Source organism: Geotrypetes seraphini, chromosome 3, assembly GCF_902459505.1.
Source record: "Geotrypetes seraphini chromosome 3, aGeoSer1.1, whole genome shotgun sequence".
Taxonomy (NCBI): Eukaryota; Metazoa; Chordata; class Amphibia; order Gymnophiona; family Dermophiidae; genus Geotrypetes; species Geotrypetes seraphini.
Window position 1 is genome coordinate 192,309,381 of NC_047086.1, and position 24,198 is coordinate 192,333,578.

The window sequence follows — 24,198 nt, forward strand, 5'->3', positions numbered from 1 at the left end:
GGCCCTTTGGCAATATTGCTTACTAAAATGTTAAAAATAATTGGATCAAGAACTGAATGTTGCAGCACACCACTGGTAGCATCACTTTCCTCAGAGTGAGTCCTAGCTACCCTCTGTCACCTTCCACTCAATCAGTTCCTAACCCAGTCAGAGAGGTTATTTTACTATTAATTCAAGCTATTAGCAACTACAGTAATTCTCATTGCATAAAATGAGATCAGTGCTAAACTTGCACAGTTTAGTGGTAAAATAATCCATCTTAGCCCTTGTTCATAATGCCCTCCCAAGTAAGGTTACCATATGTCTAGGAAAACCCAGACATGTCTTCTTTTTAGAGCAGTGTTTCTCAACACAGGGTACGCTTACCCTTGGGGGTTTGCGGGCCGCCTGTTGGGGGTTTGTGACCTGGCCGCCGCCAGGGATCCCTCCCTGCCTCCCACTGGGAATCCCTGCCTGCTCCCCACTGAAGCCACCGGTGATCCTTCCCTGCCTGTCTGCCCGCACACTGCACCACCCCCCACCCTCAAGGCCAATCCTGCCACCAAACCAGAGCTGACACACTCCACCCCCCCACCCCCCAGCAGCAGAGATGGGCCACTGCACATGAAGTGACTCACACACTGCACGGGGCCGGCTCACAAGCCTTTCCCCCAACTTCAATTCTGACATCAGAGAGAAGGTTTCAGGGCAGCAATCGCTGCCTAACTGGCCCGGAACCATCTCTTCAACGTCAGAATTGACATCTGGGGGAAGGCTTCTGAGCCAGCCCCGTGCTGCGTGAGTGGCTGCATGCACCGGCTTGGCCCGTCCCTGTGTGGAGTTGCTGCTGGGGGAGGATGGAACGTGTCAACTCCGGCAAGGTGGCAGGGTCGGCTTTGGGAGTGGGGGGTGGGGGGTGGTGCAGTGGGTGGGCAGGGAGACAGGGAGGGATTAATGGAAAAATATACAGAACTAAGAGAGATCAATCTAAATACTCAAAAAATACCTCTCTTATCAAACTCTTAATATTTATTACAATAGAAACAGTGATGAGTGTTTTTTTCTAATAAACTTGTATCCAATTTAGAGTTTATATGCTTTAAGCACTTTTTAAGGGAAAGGAGCCTCAGATCTCCTTGCGTTGTCAGTGAGTTAATTAAATAACCGCACTAGATAGGAAGATAACCTCATTGTATTTTTTGAGTATTTAGACAGGGAGGGATCCCCAGCAGTGGCAGCAGCGGCTTCAGTGGGGGACAGGCAAGGATCCCCGGCAGCAACTGTGGCTTTTGTGGACAGGTCAGCTTCATAGGAGGAGGGGGTGAGGGGGCACAACACAGAAAGAATGGAAGAGGCTTGAACATGGGGGCATTAACTTGGGACATATGAGGGAGGAAATAGAAAGGGAAAATTGATGGATATGAGTGTGTGAGTGAGAGAACGTGCACATGGGAAAGGAAGAAAGAAAAATTGGGCAGACAGAGGAGTGAGTTAGAGAAGTATGGGGAATAGAAGGATGAGAGGGAGAAATGTTGGATATGGTGGTGAAGAGGGCAGATTGACAGGGATGCAAGGGGGAGGAATGTTGGACATAGTGATGGAGGGAGAAATGTGGCTTTGTGCTGGAGAGGGGTGATATAAGGAGAAATGGGCATGGGGCTGGTAGCAGTGGTAAAAAATGCTACTGGGGAATGAGAGAGGGAGAAATGATGGATGTGGCAGTAGAGGGGGTGGAAGAGATGCCTGGATCTCTCAAGACAGATGGAAACTGATAGAGAGGGAGACATATTGCCAATAGGGGTGGAGGCAAGAGGAAGAAAAGTTGGACTCATGGAGGGACAGAGAGAGATGTTGGTTGGAGAAAGGATTGGGGTCCGCATGAGAGGAAGCGTGCAGGAGGCAGAAATAAATAAATATTGGAAATGCAACCAGAGACTCATGAAACTGCCAGACAACAAAGAACATAAGAATTGCCGCTGCTGGGTCAGACCAGTGGTCCATCATGCTCAGCAGTCTGCTCCCGCAGTGGCCCCTAGGTCAAAGACCAGTGCCATAACTGAGACCAGTCCTACTTGCGCATGTTCCAGTTCAGCAGGAACTTGTCTAACTTTGTCTTGAATCCTTGGAGGGTGTTTTCCCCTATAACCGCCTCCATAAGAGCGTTCCAGTTTTCTACCACTCTCTGGGTGAAGAAGAACTTCCTTATGTTTGTATGGAATCTATCCCCTTTTAACTTTAGAGAGTGCCCTCTCGTTCTCCCTACCTTGGAGAGGGTGAACAACCTGTCTTTATCTACTAAGTCTATTCCCTTCAGTATCTTGAATGTTTCAATCATGTCCCCTCTCACTCTCCTCTTTTCAAGGGATAAGAGGCCCAGTTTCTCTAATCTCTCGCTGTATCTGCTGTCTATATTTTGCTCTATATTTGTCTGTTTATCTATAGTTGTTACTGATTGCGTATTTTAAAATCACCTGCCTTGACCTCTGAAACCCCCCCCGAATATAAATGATAATTAACATTTTCTGTGCGTACAGGGTGCTTTGTGTTTTTTAATTTTGTAGTTACCATTATGTATTAATAAGATTATATTGTATGTATATGAAAAATGGATAGAAAAAATTGCATTATAATTATTACTATTATTATGGGGTGGGGTCAGGGGGGAGCTTGGGTGGGTCTTGGGCAGAGCTTGGGCGGGGGTACTCGGTTGGTATTTGTTAGGCTTAAGGGGTACTTAGCTTGAAGAAGTTGAGAAACATTGATATACACTATGTGTTTCAATGGTCATCCCTAATATGGCCTCCTTACAGGAAGTGCTGGTATCCCAGGCCATCCTGCAATCCATGGTGTCCTTCCAGTCCTTCATTTGCACCATAACTACAAAGTTGTAAGCATGGAGGAAATGTAGAGCCCAGATGCATGGGGAAGGTATTCCAACTGCACTGTAGTTATCCCACTTGATAAGACTGCTTGGATCTCTTTAATGACAGTCAAAGATCTATGGCTAACCATATCATTCTTTGAAGCAGATGTTCATCATCCATTGGAATGCACCTCAATCTCAAAGTGTATCACACGTGCACCTTCCAATGGCTTTCACATATGATATGTGGCCTGCCCCACTGTGACAGAGGGCCAGTAACTGTTGAGAGAACTGGTTTTGATATATCTGTATCTAGAATAGCTGGGGGCAGTGCTGTTCCTCTTTAACCGGTATTTGGCACACATACATCAAATGTAGCCCCTACACCTTGAACAATGCTTATGATATCCTAGCATACTGCCTCTCCCTTGAGCAGAATTCAAGAAGTGTTGAGAGAGTTGTTAATGGATGGGGAGATACCTGGCATGGGACAAGAACACAAACTTTGGGGTCTAGCACACACATGGTGTGTCCTATTTTGTCCTGCAGGTAAGGAATTGGGGATCACATGTGTTCAAGGCTCCAATGATATCACATTAGAGCATCAGGTCTATGCCCTAATGGCACTACCTGTTCTCAAATGTCTTGTCAGGGTTGCCATGTGTACCCATAGGAATACAGTGTTACATGTTGTTGTTCTTGGAACACACTACAAAGATAGGAACATAAGAATAGCCATAATGGGTCAGACCAATGGTCCATCAAGCCCAGTAGCCTGTTATCACGGTAGCCAATCCAGGTCCCTAGTACCTGGCCAAAACCCAAGGAATAGCAACAATCCATGCTACCGATCCAGGGCAAGCAGTAGCTTGTCTTTCTCAATAACACATGACTTTCTCATGTCACATGTCAGCACATGTCTTTCTCAATAACAGACTTTCTCATGTCAGCACATGTCTTTCTCAATAAAAGACTATGGACTTTTTCTTCAGGAAATTGTTCAAACCTTTCTTTAAACCAGCTACGCTATCTGCTCTTACCACAACCTCTGGCAATACATTCTGTATACATGTTAACCTTTTTCTTCCGTTTTTACCTGAACATTGCAACTCAGCTTCTCCTGTTTTCAGCCGCCTGTGATATACAAAATGGCTGGTTCAGAACGCCGCGGCCATTTTGTATATCGCAGGTGGCTGAAAACAGGAGAAGCTGAGTTGCAATGTTCAGGTAAAAACGGAAGAAAAAAGTTAACTTGTTTATGGTATAAATAGGATTTTGTTATTAATATCTTTGTTTTGTTCTTTTGATTTATAGTTCCCCCGATCTTGAAAAAGCTAGGCAAAACGCGTCGGGAAGGGGAATGAACTTCTTACAAACAAAACAAAACAAATGAAAAGCTAAGTTATATTATTTATATATTTATTTAAAGAAATAGTGATAAGAATATGAATGATAATGAAAAACAGATGAGGTACTAGGAATGGTGAAGAATCCCACCACCTGTATCTATGTGATAGGGGTGGAAATCTGAATTCCCAAGAAGTACTCTCTGTGTTGAATTTAATTGAGAAAGAAAAACTAATACTGATGATACATCTAGTACTATTGTGTGTTGTTTGGTTTCAGTTGATCTGAGGAAAGCACATGACACAACATATGTGCAGTGCGTAAAGGTGCCCATCCCATAGACAATTGGGGACAGAGTCTGTAATTGGTGCCTAAAAAGACAGGCACCTAAACTTAAGCACCTATTACATGGCAATCATGCTTAGGCAAAGATCAAAGAACAAACAAGTGGGAAACTAGAGATGCTTCCAAACACAAACTTTTATTAAAAGCAGAGATTCAGTTCTGTAAATGTAAAAAAAGGACTCAATGCGGCTCTCTGTTTAATTTCATCTTGAGTTCACCTTTTTTTTCAAAATGGACTTAAGAAACCTGACCACATTGGTTTATTGAAAAATCTCCTGCAGAGTACTCAAACTCCTGAAGAAGATACAGTTTTCTGTACCGAAACACCTGCATCGTTGTGTCGTTTTTTTATATTTACAGAACTGAATCTCTGCTTTTAATAAAAGTTTGTGTTTGGAAACATCTCTAATTCACCACTTGTTTCTTCTTTGATCTAAGTCAGCGGTCTCAAACACGCGGCCCATGGGCTGCATGCGGTCCCCCAGGGACTATTTTGCGGCCCGCGATCTGTCCTCTCCACTTCACAAGTTTTCTGATTGTGGAGAGGACAATCACGTACAGACCGCGACTGCGGCTCGCCTAAAGCAGGGGTCCTCAATCTGCTTCCCTTCCCGTCTCACTGCCCTCCACCAAGCCACCGCAATCGGAGAACAGGCCAGCGCCGAGGTCTTAGTTCTCCCTGCTTATCTTCCCCAGCTTGGAGCCAACCAATTCTCGCCACCCGACGTCAATTCTAACGTTGGGGAGGAAGTTCCGGGCCAGCCAATCGCTGCCTAGCTGGCCCGGAACTTCCTCCCCAACATTAGAATTGACGTCGGGTGACGAGAATTGGTTGGCCCCGCGCTGGGGAAGATAAGCAGGGAGAGCTAAGACCTCGGCGCTGGCCTGTTCCCCGATTGCGGCGGTGGCGGCCTGTTCCCCAATGTTGGTGGCTTGGGAGAGGGCAGGGAGAAATAAAGATAGAAAGGGGGGAACAGAGAGACAGAAAGAAAGAAGGGAGATGGGACACCGAAAGAAAGGGGCATGGAGAGAGAAAGACAGAAAGAAAGGGCGGGCATGGAGAAAGAAAAAAACAAAGAAAGGGGGCACGGAGAGAGAGAGAAAGCCAGACATATAGAAAGAAAGGGGGCATGGAGAGAGAGAGAAAGAAAGAAGGGGGCAGGGTGAAAGAAATAAAAAGTTGGGGGATGGAAGGAGACAGATGCCAGACCAGGGGAAAGGACGGAAGGAAGGAGGGAGGGAGAGAAAGGAAAGAAAGAGATGTCAGACCATGGAAATAGGAACGGAAGAAGAGAGAGATAGAAGGGAAGGTAAGACATGGAAACGTAGATTTTGAAAAGAAAGCAGAAAAATTGAATATTAAGTTAATGCCAAAGATGGATGCAAGGCAGAAAGTGAAGACGGAGAGAAAAACAGTCAAAGGACAAGAAGGCCCTGGAAACAGTTAAAAGCACAGAAAAATAAAGTCACCAGCCAACAAAGGTAGAGAAAATGATTTTATTTTCAATATAGTGATTGAAATGTGTCAGTTTTGAGAAAGGAAAGATATTAAACTTTAAATTTGAGGGCTGCAGAAAAAATAGTGTACTTGGAGGGCTGCAGAAAAAATAGTTAATGACAATTTTGCATAAGGTAAAACTCTGTATAGTTTATAAATCTTTCCTTTAAGGAAAGATTTATAAACTATAAAGAGTTTTACCTCATGCAAAGTTGTCATTTCTTTAATAAGACATTAACTATTTTTTCTGCGACCCTCCAAGTACCTACAAATCCAAAATGTGGCCCCACTAAGGGTTTGAGTTTGAGACCACTGATCTACGTCTTTGTGGTGTCCATTACAGAATCCTACCTATTAGTCACCTACACTGTAGGCCAGGGTTTTAAAAGCCTACATTATAGGCACCTAAGTACTTTAGAGCAGTGTTTTTCAAGTCAGTCTCGGAGTATCTGCTTGCCAGTCAGGTTTTCAGGATAACCACAATGAATATGCATGGAAATGATTTGCATACAATAGAGGCAATGTATGCAAATTAATCTCATGCCTATTCATTCTGGATATCCTGAAAACCTGACTGGCAAGGGGGTAGTCCAGGACTGACTTGAGAAACACTGCTTTAGAGAATCACGCCTCATGGTTCTTGAATCCTTCTCTGCCACAAAACACGTCTACTTTGGAGTTAGGCACCATAAGATAGGCGTCTGTCTTATGTAGAATCGTGCCTAAGAAGATAGGTGCCTACCGCCCAATTTCATTTTTATTTTTTTCAATTCTATGCTTATTAAAGCTCAGAATTGACATCAATATGCTAATTAAGTTGGGTGCATAACATAGGCGCCTATTTATTTAGATGCCTATTTAGTGCCTGTCTTTGGGCACCTTTCACTACTGAGACCCAGACTCTTTGCTTTTTTCATGTAGATGGATGTTGAGGATGCTGTGAGGCTGGACTGTTTCATGGTCTCAATTTCATGTCTGTTCCCACTTCCCAGTAGCAAAGATTTACATTATTTCTATCTTTTTACACAGTACAGGATACTATGGCATGAAACTCATTATAATATTATTCATAGGACCCCTGAAAAAAACATTCTGTCGAAACACGGACTGTGTTGGGTCCAGGGTTCAAAGCTTTTCAGTGGACTGCTTTTCAGTGGACTAATTTGCCATGTTTTAATATTATTTTAATATCAATAAAGTCCATCTCAGGAACATCATTTCTCCACATTGTTCTTTGTTTCTTCTTGGATTTGGCTGTGGAGATTATTGGGTCAGTTCTCTTGTTTTTGTTTGTATCTTTTTACACAGCCTACAATGGTTTTCACACTCTGCCTTTGCCTATTAAATGCCTTCTTTTAGTAACACTAATAAAGGCAATTCTATAAGTTGTCACCTATATTTAAATCAATGTTTATATTTAGGGCATGATTGGCACCTATATTTAGGTGCCAATCGTGCCCCATTAATAGAATAATAGCACTTATGCATGTGATTGGCAAAATAATCGGCAGTTATGAGTGTAAGTGCTAGGTGCTATTTTGTAAACAGTGCATCTTAAGTGCTTAGCATGCAACTATCAGGAGACTATACACGTGAGCTAAACATAGCATCAAATGGACATTTCATCAAGTGATGTCCACAACTTTTAGAATACTATTAATTGTATGCCTTGCATGATGTACTTCTTATTTGGTCCATGCTCACCATGGCTGCCCGCAGAGATCAAGCATCGACTAGCACTGGGGCGTGCAGCTATGGTGAGCATGGACCGAATATGGAAGTGCAAGGATATCTCATTCACCAACAAACAAAGACTGATCACTGCCATTGTGTTCCCAATTTTGACATATGGCTACGAGACAAGGGCATTCACGAAAGCAGATAGAAGTAAAATCACCAACAAAGATGTTCTTGGTCATATAAACCCAGCCCTGGAAGGCAAGATTACGAGACAGAAACTGACCTATTTTGGACATTTGATGAGGGTGAATTCACTATTAAAGGAGGTGCTACTTGAAATGGTCAGTGGTAAAAGGAAACAGGGGAGAGCAAAGGCCCATTGTCTGGATACCATTAAGAATGACATGGGAATGAGCATCAAGTAATTGAAAGAAGCCATGGAAAACAGGGAAGCCTGGCGAGGACTGGCCTACAGAGTATCCAAGGGTTGGACACGACCGAATGGATAGTAGTAGTAGTATTAGTAGTCTTTCATGAAGCACTTAGGTGTGCCCACTTACTCCATTCGGTATGCCTATACAGCTTTGCGCTAGTATTCTAGAATGGCTTAGTTATGCCCTTAAGTGGTTGTAGAGTTGGCACTAAGACCAGGGGGGAATTTTCAAGAAGAAAGTAAGACAAGCTGGGAGAAGCTCTGCCTTAGTCGCCAAGATAAATTTATGTGTGAAATGTAAAACAAAAGTGGGATCCTTTTTAGCACTCTTCTCAAGAATGTGACTAGAAATTTATAGGTAGAATCTTTGATTAGTTTGAGATTAAGCTGGGATTAAATTCATAATAACTTTGTTTTATGAGTGTTACTGCTTGGTGTCTTGAAGGTATTTGAGGACCATAAACTGCACAGATCTAAGAAATATGATTATATAATCTTGCAATTGTGTTAATAAAAAAGGTTATGCAGTAAAAGAACCTAGATATCTACAGCTACATGGGCTACTCAGAATTACAATATTTCTAATTATTTTATCCTTTGTGATTTTGAGACTGAGCAATCTCTCCTCTGCTATATTCCATACTCCTATAGAGTCTGTCACTGGAAGAGTTGGAGAGAGGGAGAAATGCTTGGAAAGGTTAGTAGGTTTCTGCTTGAATGCTTAAGGGTCAGATTTGAAATTGCTACTGTCTTCAAGAGCTCCAAGCCCTTCCCTCCCATGTGTTCCCTTCCTATCCAAAGATACTGAAATGTTGCCTTCATGAGTGTCCTCAGGCTGAAGCAAGATACAGATTAAAACATTGATTTAATATAAATCACAAATGCAGCTAAGATCACTCACATTCACGTGGGTTTTCTCAATGTGTTTTATCTTCCCTTCTGATAAGAATTCAGTTCAGCAGTTGAAACACATGCTAAGAAGTACATCACCTACTTATATCAACATCCTCATCGCCTCCTGATGTATCCCTTCCCTGACCTCTATATTCTCAAGAGCTCTGTACAACTTCAGTCAAGAAACAAAATGGAAGCACGCAGCTCTGTTGCCCAGTGACCTGTTGGTGGATCTTTTTATATTAATCCTCTGGGTGTTGTGCATTCACACTGCATTTTAAGAAGTCATCTTTGTCCCCTGAATGGGAAACCACAAGGTACAAAATGCAAAATGTTGGCTAGGTATAAGGAAGGTCAGTGGAAAATTCCTCCCCCGCCATTGATGGGGGCATAACAACAGCAAGCAGGTGGCAAGTTAGAGAAATGAAGCAATAACAGAAACTGATTCTGCCTTTTCAATGGGAGCTCGTTTCTCTATCGGACGTTGCTAGCACCACCATTTCACTTCTGAGTGTCCTCAATGGGACTGTACAATGTGTCTTGAAGTAACAAAGAGCTCAATTTCCATGACTAATTAGTCAGGTAAAAATTCCTCATGACCTGTATTGGTAACTCAAGGCATCACATTAGAGTTGCATGGTATTTCATGCATGGTATTTCATTGAAATATTTTATTAGAAAATTTGGCACCCTGCACTGAAACAGCAGAAAATACTTTCCATCTTCTCCTATCCCCCACCCACGTCAAGAGCCTCTCTAACAGTTCGTTGTGAACTTTCTCATACAAGGCATTGACAGAGCAATTAGGTCCACCCAGACTTCCCATTTGTGTCTGGCTACAGTCACAGGTCTTATCTAGCATATTTTCTGTAGTAAACGATGGCAGAAAAAGAACAAAATGGCTCACTCAGTCTGTTCAAGATCTTTTTTTCCACCTACTCTCCCCTTCCTCCGTGTATCTCATTCTATCCTCTACTGCCAGCTACATTAAGAAATAATACAAAATCCTACATAAGCACACTCACACCCTATAGCAAATCTGCAGTAACAAGACTGAAGACTCTGAAGAGGCAATGTTCCATATATGATCCTGAGCCCTTTAAAATGTAAAATGAGTGAAGCCTGCATTGATCGTGTACGTCAAGTTCACTATAAAAATGTAAGAGTCTACATGGGCATTTTGTCAATCCTGACAGAAAGATCTAGCAAGTAATAGTTCAGCGAGATTTTCTGTCACCACTTGTGCTCTGTTTGGAACTGAATTCACTAACAAACTCTTAAATCATTGGCTATGGATTTAGCCTTAACCCCAGACACATTAAAGATGTTCAGACTGCATCATCCATGCTATTTGTGGATTATTTGAATTTATACAGTTCCTGTGATCATCATGGTAGTGCAACGCCTCCGGGTAGTGAAGACTTTCAAAGGCAATACCAGAATGGCTTTTGACTTAGAAAAATGTGCTAAGGCAACTTTTTTAATGGAAAATTAAGCAATATTGTAAACATCTCTCAGGCTGAAGTCTGCAATATAAAAACCTGAGCAGGAAGAAATATAAATGCATCAGAGAAGTTGTTCCAACAATTTAGCACCAATTACTGAGTGAAGAGAACATTAAATAATACGGCAGAAGGCAGAGATTGACAATGAAAGTGCTCTAAAAGCACAGAATAAGTTTTCAATCCCTGTACTCTCATAGTTTTGGACTCAGAATGGCCTCATAGGTATCTTGAAATCTCAAAAGAAAACTCCACCCCGCCAGCCTCTGTATACAAGCCCAGTATATGCTGAGTTTGTACGTCCTAAGAACTGAAGGTGGCATAGATTTTACAGAAGTACGGTATCACAGGCCTCCAGGTATATTTAATAGCATCAACGGATCTAAATATTCTAAAAGTGTGGAAGTATGAAAGTGAATGGACATAACTCCACCATGTTGGGTCCTTCTCCTTCAAGATATACTATATATACTCGAATATAAACCTAGATTGTGGGGCCAAAAAAATGGCCCAAAAATGGGGTCTCAGTTTATAATGCTGCTAGACGTGTGCAGCGCTGTACATTAAACATGTAAGAGACTATTCCTGCTCAATAGAGCTTACAATCTAATTAAGACAGACAAACAGGACATATGGGGGTTAGGGAATTTCTCACAGAGGGAATGATAAAACAGACATGGACCCATCTCAGGCCTCTCCCTGGGCCTACCTTAAGCTCTGCTGGTCCAGTGATGAGCCAGGGCAAGAGCGATCTTCCTATGCTTCTCCCCCATGCAGTCTCACTACTCAAAATGGCTGATGCAAGTTCCCACATGAACCCTGTGAGACTGCCATGAGTTTGGTTTATATTTGAGTCAACCTTTTTTTCCCCCTTTTGGAGGGGAAAAGGTTACCTTGGTTTATATTTAGATAGGTTTATATTCGAGTATATATGGTATGTGGATTGTTACTGTTCAAATTTTCGATGAAATCAAGCCTGCATCAAGAACATCTTTCTCCACAGTTTCTTTTGGCATAACTACATCTTCAAATGTGAGCAAGTATTCTGACGAACATAATAAATGTTTGACAGCAACAAACAATAGTGACTAAAAGACAACTATGGAGGGAAATACAGAGCTACTTTAGAAATCACAAGTAAATTAACATCTGGCACAAGAACAGTCAAAGAGAGGAGAAATTAAACCTAGATATGACTGATTGCAGCACAGTAAATCCAAATAGACCAATAGGAAAATCAAAACGTAAAATGCAGAGTAAATACACTGTCAAATCATAGGGAAACAAGATTTTATGTATGCGATATGGAAACCGCATAGTTGTATGTGGTATATAAATTTTTAAATAAATAAATAATAAAATAAATATCAAAACCATAAAATCAAACTCAGCATACAGTTGCTTAAAGACAACATATATAGTGTGTTTAACTGCTCAGAAGTGTTGTCTAAGACAGTGTTCTTCAACCACCGGTCCATGGACCAGTGCCGGTCCACAGAAATTTCCTGCCAGTCCACAGGGCCAGCACGTGCATCAGGCCCAAAACAGTGTTCTTGAACCGCCGGTCCACGGTGCGATCGATGCAGCGTTATCTTCGAGCCAGCTCCCTCTTCCTAACTGATTCAGTGCACAAAGCCATGGGCAGTGGCTCCTACGGGCATCCTGCGCCTGAACCGGAAGCCTTCTCTCTGACGTTGCAAAGTCAGAGGGAAGGCTTCCAGATGAGGCACAGGACGTGCAAGGTGCAATTAGTACTATTATGGGGGCGGGGTCTAGGGTGGAGATGGGCGAGGTCTGGCCCACAACTTAGCCCAGTGTTCTTCAACCGCCGGTCCACGGACCGATGCCGGTCCACAGAATAATTCTTTTATTTCTGCTGGTCCATAGGTGTAAAAAGGTTGAAAAACACTGGTCTAAGAGACCACTGCCCAAAGGTATTTCCTATGGCTTGTCTCAACTACTTCCAATCATTGTGCTAGTAATGCCACCCAAATCCACAATGTTCATATATTAGTGAAAAATATAAACCAGTGCACTTATCTCATGTCTTCTGTGTTTCGCTGAGGCTGCTTCAGAAAACCCGTACTGCCAAGTTCCTTCAGCGTGCATTCAGTGCCATTGTGAAAACTAAAGAACCCAGAAGACATGAGATAAGTGCACCGGCTTATAGTTTTTCACTAACACATGAACATTGTGGATTTGGACAGCATTACTAGCCCAGCAGCTGTGGTGGCGACCCCCACAGAAAATGATCCTGACAGATGGAATGCCGGTAGAGAACCTCTTCGGCTGGCAGGGCTTGAGGATCTCCTCCAGCTATAGCCACAATATGAGAGGGCTGGAATTCAAAGTGAGCTACTTCCCTCCCCTCTCCCCACCCTCCTGCTACGCCACTGCAATAAACACGTTACTGTTTATGAATATAAGTTCAAAACATGACTGGCCAAGATGTCTCCTTCCGGAAAGGGGATAACTTAGAACAGCGGTCTCAAACTCAAACCCTTTGCAGGGGCACATTTTGGATTTGTAGGTACTTGGAAGGCTGCAGAAAAAAAATAGTTAATGTCTTATTAAAGAAATGACAACTTTGCATGAGGTAAAACTTGTTATAGTTTATAAATCTTTCTTTAATTGCTTCTGATAATTTCAGCTATACACAGCTGAAAGCAGTGCAACATGCAGAAAGTGAAGTTTAGATAGTTTTTCATTTTCTGCATGTTGCACTGCTTTCAGCTGTGTATAGCTGAAATTATCAGAAGCAATTAAGGAACGATTTATAAACTATAAAGAGTTTTACCTCATGCAAAATTGTAATTTAGATTCTAAAGTATCAACTGCAATAGACAAGATTTTGGTATAGTCATCTAGGCATTTTTGTAGAGGGAAGAATCAATATCCGACTTGTGCCTGGAAAACTTGTGCCTTAAAAGTGTCTGGTGGTCATGTCCGCAACCGCCTTCAGCTCTCACCTCCTCCAGCACCGGACACAACTGCCATCTTACATCAAGCAGTCACCATCAGGAGAGATGCCGAATTTCAAGAGAGTTTACGAGATTATGTACACACGCACAAGCTGCACTGCCTCCAATGGTTACCTTACATTATGGAACATTGCCCGCCTTACTGCTGTAACCTCACACAAGCGCTTTCCTGTGTCTGTACACGATTGTCCTATCCATTCCATCTCACAATTGCGTACAGACACAGGAAAATGCTTGTGTGAGGTTACAACAGTGAGGCGGGCAACGTTCCAGAACAATGGTAACATACCGAGGGCCTCATAATAGTGCCTGGCGGGCCACAAGTTTGAGACCACTGACTTAGAAGCTATAGTTCTTGCTACTCTTTCAGCTTTCCCTCCAACCCATGTCTGTCTTCCCCTGCCAATGACAGGCACCTGTCCAGACAGCATTATATTATGCCCTAAGCAGTCATATATGTATGCTCTACATCAGGGCCGCCATCAGGGCAGTACTACCAGTCCTGCATTCAGGGGCCCGGAGCTGACAGGGGGCCTGGGCTTCCCCAGGGTCGCAAGCATAATCTCCTCTCCTTTTCCTTATCTGCCCTGCCGCAGCACACAGCCGAACGGAAGTCTTCCCGATGTCAGCGCTGACGTCGGAGGGAGGGCTTAAGCAAAGCCCTCCCTTCCTCCGACGTCAGCGCTGACATCGGGAAGACTTCCGGTCGGCTGCTTGCGGCAGGGCAGGTAGGGAAAAGGCAGTCGTGTACCAAAGGGGGGGGGGGCGGTCCGCCCCGGTGCAGCCATGGGGGGGAGTGTGCACAGCCGGTTAGGTCCCCTTAGCCTTGTGGCGCTTCCCCCGACCGACCGACAACAGGCCCGGCCGACAAACCTCCCTGCCCTTTAGCAGCGAATCTAAATTATCTTCTTACAGCAGCTTCAATACTCCAGCTGCTGTAAGAAGGTAATTTAGATTTGCGGCTACAGGGCAGGGAGGTTTGTCCGACCGGGCCTGTTCTGTTGTCGGTTGGGTGGGGAAGCGCCACAAAGGTAAGGGGCAGGAAGGGAGAAAGGGAGGAAAGGTGGAGTGGAGAAGAAAAGACGCTTAAGGGAAATTGGTAAAACTGAGGGGGGAGAAGGCCGCTGAAAGCACTGGGGAAGACAAAGGGGTGGAGAAGGACGCTGAAAGGACATGGGGAAGACGGGGGGGGGGGGAGAAGGATGCTGAAAGCACATGGGGAAGACAGAGGGGGTAAAGGACCCTGAAAGGACATGGGGAAGACAAAGGGGTGGAGAAGGACGCTGAAATGACATGGGAAGATGGAGGGAGAATGAAGCTGAAAGGGCATGGGGAAGACAAGGGGGGAGAAGGACGCTGAAAGCACATGAGGAAGACAGAGGGGGGAGAAGGACCTGAAAGGATATGGGGAAGACAAAGGGGTGGAGAAGGACGCTGAAAGCACATGGGGAAGACAGAGGGGGGAGAAGGACGCTGAAAGGGACATGGGGAAGACAGGGGGGAGAAAGACACTGAAAGCAAATGGGGAAGACAGAGGGGGGAGAAGGATGCTGACAGAACATGGGGAAGATGGGGGGAGAAGGATGCTGAAAGGAAATGGGGAAGAGAGAGTGGGGAGAAGACACTGGCAGGGAAGAAGACAGAGATGCCAAACTATGGGGGGAGCGGAGGGAAGAAGATGGGTGCCAGACCAATTTGGGAGGGGGGAGAAAGGGAGAGGCACAGTAACAGAGCAAATGGAAGACGCAGAAAGAAGAGAGACAGTGGATGGAAGGAATTAAATGAGAACATGAGGAAAGCAGAAACCAGGCAACAAAGGTAGGAAAAAAATTCATTTTTTTTTTTTTTGCTTCAGGATAAAGTAGTATATTAGTTGTGTTGATAAAAATTTATAAACATTAGAGGCTCTGGTAGAAACCCGTTTACAAAGTATGTATTCTTCCCAATTAATATTTCCAAATTAATAAAGTCTTTTTGCTTATTTTTAAATGGGTTTCTACCAGAGCCTTTAATTCAGTAGCATAATTAAATGAAATAACTATTTCTGTAGTTTATAGGGACGGGCGGGGACGGAGGGGATTCCTCACGGGGACGGGCGGGGACGGAGGGGATTCCTCGCGGAATCCTTAGCATGTCACATACAGCATGTTACATTACACAAAGTCTGTGTAATGTAACATGCTGTATGTGACATGTTGAGGAGGATGGGAAGGAAGAGGTGCACACTCATAACATCATTATATATTCATCAATAGCTGCATGTTAATGATGTGCTCATATGCACTTATTTATCATCATAACATATACATCATCATTAACATGCAGCTGTGGATGTGTAAGGACAGGCTGAGGAGGATGGATGGGAAGGAAGGAAGGTACACATATCAACATATCGTACATTTTTAACATGCATGATGCAGCTATAGGCAAGCTGAGGAGGATGGGATCATACAGATGTGTATGTTCAGATATGCGCTCAGATGTGTATGTTTAGATATGCGCTCAGATGTGTAGTTTTTTTTATATATTTATTAAGCTTACAGTATTTATAAAAACACATTTAATACTTGTTACAAAAAATATTGTGCAATTGTGATCTACTTCAGGCCTACAAAGGTCAAAAGAAATCCTTAACTGAGATTTTACATTCAAAAGTGAATTATAGCTACTAGCACTATTATTTATTAGTTATTTATTATGCAGATGTTTGTTAGTTTGTTATTAGTTCAGTATTAGACATATGTTAGTTTAGAATAGATAGGTATAGATTAGTTTAGTTTAGGTTAGGTTAGGGCCCTGCTGAAAGAGTCTACCTTGGCGTGGTTGCAGGCTTACAAATCTTTTGGTCAAAGAGTGCGGCGACAGAGAAAAGTATGTGTGTATTCGGCCCATGGAAGAAGGGGGGGTCGGGGGGGGGGGAAGGGGTGCGTGGGGGGCCCAATAGGATTGCTCAGTAAGGGGCCCAGAAATTTCTGATGGCGGCCCTGCTCTACATGGCTTAGGTGGGAAGCTTATCCCCAGGGAACGTGACTGAGTAGAGAACTGCAGGAAGGTTTGCCTTTCGTAATGGCACTGCAAAAATCTCTCAAGTGCAGGGAATCTGAAAGAGAATAATCTTAATATGCAAATGTCTTCTTACTTTCCAAACCAACTATGCCATCTGTCTGCTCAGTCCACAACACAGGCTGGAAAATAGTTTAGACAAACAGGTTGATATGGGTATGCTTGCGTTATTATGAGCAAGAATGTGTCTAAAAATAAAACTTGTATGCGATGGAAACCACAGGAAACTATTTCACCTTCCTCAGTACTCTAACGTGGGCAGTCATTGTATGATACCTATTCTCTGCCTCCAGAGATCTCCGTGTTATTAAACTCAGCCGACCACAGTGAGAAAATCAGTTTACATTCTGCCAACAGCAGCTAAAGGAAAACTATTAAGCCTCTGTAGAGATAGAAGATAGAAAGGCAGAAAGATCTCTCCAGGCCTGTCCAGTCTACCCATTCTTTGGTTAAGGTGGCTCCAGAAAACAGAGGACAGATTGAGACATCCAGGTTTTACTTCCATTTCTGTCGATGGGAGTAAAGCACGGCTATCTCAATCCATCCTCTTTTATTCTGAAGCCCTTTCTTTGGTCCTCCTGGAATAACATACGGCCTACAATTTCAGTCTTGCACCCACAGCTAATGGTCTCCTCTGCTCATTTCATGCCTTCCGGAATTCCCATGCCAGTTTTTGCCATCACTACCTCCACCAAAACATTGTTCCATACCTCTATCACTCTTTCAAACAAATTATGGGGCCTAAATACTAAGCATTGTTCTCATAGATACAAAATGAGGGGATGGAGGAAGGGGAACTATTTAGTGTATCTGGCTCTAAAGAAATAAATAGTAATACTTTTAAAATAAATAGGAGAAAATACATTTTTCATGCAACGAATAGTTAAGGTCTGGAACTCATTACCAAACCAAGTGGTAAAAAAAACCAGTTATAACTAGATTTAAAAAAGGTTTGGCCAAGTTTCTGGGAGGTAAATGCTCAGGGAGAGCTACTGCTTATCCCTAAAGTTGGTAGCGTGAAATCCAGTTTATCTCTAGGATTCTAAGTACCAACGCTCTCAAAATCTTACGGCACAGCAAACGTACACTCCTGATGAGACGGGCAGAGCCCCTAAAAAAGCACAACTAACTTTCATGGGGTTATTCAGGATCCCAAAGTCTAGCACATATAGCAGCTTACTCTTGAAAAGATCACCTCGAGGTAGGAAAAAGCCTCAGAGCCCCTCCTCCACCGACAGTGAGGGGTATTTTTCATGTTTTACACGATTAACCATTACTCCTTTATTTTTTTCAAGTGTACCCACTACTATCTCCTATAAAAGGCAAATGCTAGATCAAGTAGATCTTTGTTTTAGTCATATCAGAAGTAGAGACCATGGATCTCCAGGGCGTTAGAACCAGTCTTAGCTATTGGCTTATTTGCGGGCTATCATTGATCCAACTACTTCTCTTTTTCTTAATTTATAAATTTTTAAATGACTACTTTTAATTTTTATTCATTTTTTACTTGTTTTTATTTATTTGCTATTGTTCTTTTTTATTTCATAATACTTAGCTCAGCTGTTGACGGAAGATCTCTGTTTCGCTCTCGTATTGCATTGAGGGCTTCTTCAGGATAGAGCTTTTCTACAATTATCATTGTTTGTTTAATCTGACCTCTGCATGATTCTCAACGTGATTTAGTCATTCAGGAGAATCTTTTGGATCAATGAAAGCCCGCAAGTAAGCCAATAGCTAAGACTGGTGGTTCTAACAGCAATTGACTGCAGGCCCTGGAGATCCGTGTAGTCTCTACTTCTGATACGACTAAAACAAAGATCTACTTGATCTAGCATTTCTCTTTTATAGGAGATAATAGTGATTATATGATTAACCACCTTCACATCCTGAGGCAGCTAATGATTGGCGAAACGCTGGCCATCTTCAGTGTGTGGTGTGCTTCTAGCCCCAGATAAGTACTCCTTCATTCAGTACCCATAAGTCTGCTTTGCACAAAGCTTTTTCTTAGTAAAATATCAATCGAGGAGGTTTTTTTATACCTGTGACTTAACTTCACCCCATGATAGTATCCACTTTTTCAATAGCCACATTGGGTTAGATTCACTAAGCAAGCCGATCGTGTACCGATTGGTTTGCGACTCGATTTTACTCCGGCCCAATTCACATACCTCTGTGCCGATCTGATTCTGATCCGTGCATGCAAATGAGGGGAACGGCATGCAAAGTAGGCAGGGATGCGATTAACTAAAGACATTTTTGAAACCAACTGGGCTGGCCGATCAACGCAAGAAAGCGACTGTTGGGGACCAGTCGCAAACGTCCTTTCTGACTGTCCTCGAGCCTGAAATCCCAGCCCTGCAGCCCATCTCTGCCACTCTGCTCTCTGCCCCTTCCAGCCGAGCCCTGCTCTTGCCGCCCCGACTCTCCTGCTCTCTGCCACTCTTCCCCGCAGTGCAGCCCTGCTTTAAAACCACGGACTCGCACTGCGGGGAAGGATGGTAGAGAGCAGGAGAGTCAATAAATTGCCAGTAAAAAAAAAAACAACCACCCAGCAAAAACAAAAGTCAGGAGCAGAAAGGCATGCGCAGACCATCTACAGGGAAAGCAGATGGTCTGCACTTGCATCAGGATCGCACACTAGCAATCCTTGCGGTCCGAGGGAAGCGTTTCTCTGATCGCCCTCATTTTAATTTTTTTGTTTCCTGAATTGGTCGGGCTTGCACGGATTGGCCTCGGATCAGGCACGAAGAGTCAGGTTAGTGAATCTAGCCCAGACATTGGCCACTCCAGTCTTCGAGGGCCATAATCCAATCGGGTTTTCAGGATTTCCCCAATGAATATGCTTTGAAAGCAGTGCATGCAAATAGATCTCATGCACATTCATTGGAGAAATCCTAAAAACCCGATTGGATTCCGACCCTCGCGGACCGGAGTTGCCCATCCCTGATCTAGCCCATTGTCGGCTGGTGGAGGAGAGGCTCTGAGGCTTTTTTTCCTACCTCGAGGTGATCTTTTCAAGGGAATGTTGCTATATGTGCTAGATCCTGAATAACCCCATGAAAGTTAGTTGTGCTTTTTTAGGGGCTCTGCACGTCTGATCAGAAGTGTATGTTTGCTGTGCCGTAAGATTTTGAGAGCACTGGTCCTTATTTTCATTTTTCTCATTATACGTGAGTTGTTCTAATTCTCTGGGATTCTGCCAGGTTCTTGCAACCTGGATTGACCACTGTTAGAAGCAGGATACTGGATTAGATGAACATTTGGCCTGATCCAGTAATCAAGATATGATTGCATTTGTGTTTAAGATTATATGCTAGCAAAAGTAGCCCTACAGAGTACATTTTTGAAAGGTCTTTTTATTAGGAAGTTAGAAACTGCTCTGTTGCTCAGTTACTTTTCAGTTAAAAGGGCAGAATAAGTGCAGGGTGGCTCATCCAGGAGATGTAGCTGACATGGCTTTAGATTAGAAGCAAAGCTACAAAAGTTAATCCAGAACTCAGCTGCTCCTTGTCCTGAATAGATGTTGAATTAGGACCTACTAAGGGGAAGAGAAACGTAGAATATCTTATCTGCTGGTTTTTTTAGTTACTTTGCTTTTTTTAGCTTAGTTAGTTTAGACCTGCATGGGACAGAGATGGGAATCTGCAGTTATGACTTCAAGAACTATATCAGGAGCTGATTATGGAAGTGACCATGAGCTTTTGACAGGCAAGATCAACGTAAAGCTTCGCAAGAAGATCATTAGAGACCTCCCAAAATATGACATTGAAAATATTTAATGCAGATGGTAACTCGTAATTGGAAAAATTATGAACGCTTCAATTTTCCTTTTTGGTGGGCGAATTTATGTTCAAGCTATAGGTATGAGAAAATGAAGGCTGGTATGTTGGGGCATAGCAATTTTTTAAATTGGTTTGGGGACCATTGACATCTTTTATTTCTTCATTAAAGTTGTCTTTTGTCTTTAATTACTGTTTATTTCCCTACACTTCCAGGGAAGGGTGAGAGGGTGGGGGAGGGGGATATTTCTATCTTAATTTTAGCCTTTTGAGTATTTACATCCAGGGTGGGATTACATTACTACTTTAAATAGGGAAAGGTTATTGAAAAAAAAAAATCTATCGGCCCCTTTTCAAAGCCGCGCTAACGGCCCCGAAGCCCATAGAGATTTAAAGGGCTTCGGGGCTGTTGCTGCGCAGCAGCCGCTAGCGCAGCTTTGTAAAAGAGGCCATATGTATTTGTGTTTTTATTGATTAGTTATTGGGTGGGTGGGCTAAAATGGTTGCTCATGTATGTCTGTAAGATGAATGTGCTTTTCTTGATTTATTATATGTTTATATACTTGTGTATTGCACTGTTGATATGTGGAAAATCAATAAAGATTTTTTTTTTTTTAAAGAAAATATTCAATGGTGGTCACCCCCTGCCTGGGGTTACCATATAGCTCCAGAAAAAGGAGGAAAGATTGAGACATCTGGGTTTTATTTTCATGGAAATAAAACCCAGATGTCTCAATCTGTCCTCCTTTTTCTGGAGCCATGTGGTAACCCTACCTCTGCCCCTTCTGATACCAATGCAAGGAAGGGATCAGAGGCAGCACAGTAACACTAGTACCTTGTCTGATATGCCTACTTACTCCCAGCTCCCTAGACTCATAACTTTTATTTGCTGTGGAGGGATGGGAGAAAGGTTATTGTCTGAACTTTCACTGCACCCATGACATCAGCCTTGGACTTGCTACTGCTCCAGATCCCAGCCTTAGACTAGACAACACACACACCATTCCTTTCCTGACATCTCTACCTAGCTGCACTCACAGCTGACATGCCACACCTACCCTTCCTATCCCAGCTACCAACCCTTCCAAAACCCACAAGCACCCCTCACACTACCCCACCCCCCAGTTGGAGACACCCACACATATACCCTGCTCCAGACACCCCTCAATTATCATATATACCCCCCACACCCTATCCTTCACTCTGACTAGAGCTCTAAAAGGAAACCCCTGCCCCTTCCTACTATCTTGGGCAACATGATGTTACAGGGGGTAGGGGGCATCTTAAGTTGTCCATTAGAGACCCACCAGAGGCCTATTCCACTGCTGACAACCATACCGTTCCTTTCAGAAATACATACAACCCCCAACTCCTTTTTCAACTCCCTCTCCAAGTACAGCCAAATTCTAATACCCCTTCCAACACCCAAACATGCTTACACTCTGAAATCCCTCCGTACACCTGAATACTCAAAAACCTTTACCATCCTCAGGAACTTATTTCCACCAACCAGACACTTGAACACTAGTGACCTGGATTGGCCACCATGAAAACGGGCTACTGGGCTTGATGGACCATTGGTCTGACCCAGTACGGCTATTCTTATGTTCTTATGTTTTAGAATATTAAAAATCCACTTTTTATTTCATAAACTGTTTCAAGTTTAATTTGGATGCAACCCCCTCCCCCCTTTGTTCTTTTCCTTCCTCCATGTAAACTACATTGCCATCCCATATCTTTTATATCTTTTATCTCCCACGCCCTCCAAAAGTCCCCTGAAATAAGCAGCGCCAACTTCCCCTTGCCACACTGATATCCACTCAACAAAAACTACTTTCACCCCAGCCCAGTGCGCATCATGACACCTCCAAACCACAAGAGTTAGAATCCAAAAGCAACGAGATAAAAGTGCCCAGGAGTCTGCGTCATATATAAGGGAAACAAAGTGAGGGCAAGAACTTACCACATACAGGGACCCCTCCTGCCCACAGCAAGGGGGGTCTCCAGTGCCCACTGACCCTTGCTCAGGGCACAGGCATCCTCTGGCCCCAGCTAGTCCTCCTGCTGACAAGGTCCCTGAACCCTCGTTCTTCTCTCCGTCCTGTCCTCGTTCTGACATCAGTGAAGAAAGAGGAAGTAGAATGTGCTTTATTCTTCGGTGTGTGTGTGTGTGTTGTTGTTTTTTCCAAAGTCAGGGGAAATAGAAAAGAAAACCGCAAACTGGTTACCCACATCCTGAACTCAGGAAAGTGACATTAAAAATGTTGGAAAGATGCACTCCAAGGGGTACACAAAGTTTCCAAAGACATTCTTTTACAAACAGTACAAACTGCCAAAATGTGTGTGTGTGTGTGTGTGTGAGAGAGAGAGAGAGACATGGGGATGCTGTGTTTGGGTATGTGATTGTGAGTTAAACTTTATTTGTGTGCAAAAAAAAAAAAAGGATCAATTTTTTGTGTTTGAGCCAGGAACTGAGCTTCTGTGTGTATATTTGAAAGATAGTCACACCCTTCCCTCTCTTTCCTTTGGTTTTGTCCTGATTAGGATATGTTTTTCCGTTTGGGCATTTCCTATAAGGAATTTTTAGATGGTTGGACATAGCTTTGCCCAACTCCAATGAAAGCTGGCTCTTGAATTGGGCCCTAGGGATGAGGGGATATGGCGGCTTTCCTGCAGCCTCCACCACGCTCCCCAGCGAAGAGGAAGGAGGTAGTGCAAGCCTTCCCCTGGAAGACATGCAACGCTAATTTAAATTTGAAGAAAGGAAGCTCCCTGGCTTATCATTATGCCAGAGGAATAAGGAGGAAGTCTTTGAAGCTTTAAACCTCTTTCATCCTGCTGCAGAAGCAGGATTCTCCAGTTTGCAATCTGCATCATCTGTAGGATGAATTCCAGAAGGGCCATGTGACTAAAGAAAGGTTTAAGCTTTGACCTAAATAAGTTGTCAATACTGTGTTTTAAAGTGGAACAAGTAATATCAGTCCTACAGAACAGCATATAGCAGAAATGCTAAGTCTCGCTCATTAGGGACATGTCTCATTCGTTTGAAAGCTTTCTCATTCTTGCACTCTTTGAGCCCTATTTCTCACTCATCAGAACTTCAGTACCAGTGCAACTGATCTTGATCACTGCTTTCATGAGAAGCATAGAGAGGTAAGCCGAGTGGCCCAACCAGTATGAAAAATCTGAGCACAATTTCCTGCCTACTGCTTCCCCTTGCCCTGTCCCTTTTCCCTATACTACAAATACACGTGCTCTGAAACTGATATACATACTTGGGTGGAAAAGAATTTTCAGCTCGAAATATTTACCCAAATTGCTCTCCACTTTTTCTGTATTCTTTCAGAGGCTCCAGCCAGTATCATTTAACGCTGCCTTGATTCATTTGCAAAGCAATACTATATTTAAATCATTCTGGATTTATACCCTGGATGTACCATCTGAAAAATCCCAGTCTATGCGATGGTTCACTCTTGGCATCTCTGATATAGTGTCAACGAGCACTATACATCTGGAACCTCCAGTTGGGTGAGTCCCCTGCAGATTGTGTATTCCCTTGTGATCCGAAAGGTATGAAAGCAAGAGCTGTGAAGAACTCAGTTATAAATTTTAAAAAAAGGTGGAGTGACTGTAGCACACAGAACTGGCTATAACATGGTACTGCGCACTGAGGAAAACCCCCCACCCAACTAATATGAGGCCCACAGGACAAACCAAGGCTGGGGCAGAGAAATTCTTCCTGCCTTAAGTCTGGGAGCTCCGCTGAGAGGGCGATGCTTGTGGGAGGAGCTTACTACACAACCATTGCAGCAGCACCAAGCCAGGAGTCTGTTG

The 24,198-nt window shown here is 43.3% G+C and overlaps 1 protein-coding gene across 1 annotated transcript in view; it reads right to left on the reverse strand.

Moving 5' to 3' along the window:
• TESPA1 (thymocyte expressed, positive selection associated 1) overlaps window positions 1–22,456 on the reverse strand; it is a 94,830-nt gene extending 72,374 nt beyond the window's left edge. Inside the window, exon 1 of the mRNA XM_033938382.1 lies at window positions 22,328–22,456. The gene's annotated coding sequence lies outside the window, so the exon portion shown is untranslated. The remainder of the gene's footprint in view (window positions 1–22,327) is intronic.
• Window positions 22,457–24,198: the final 1,742 nt, after the last annotated feature.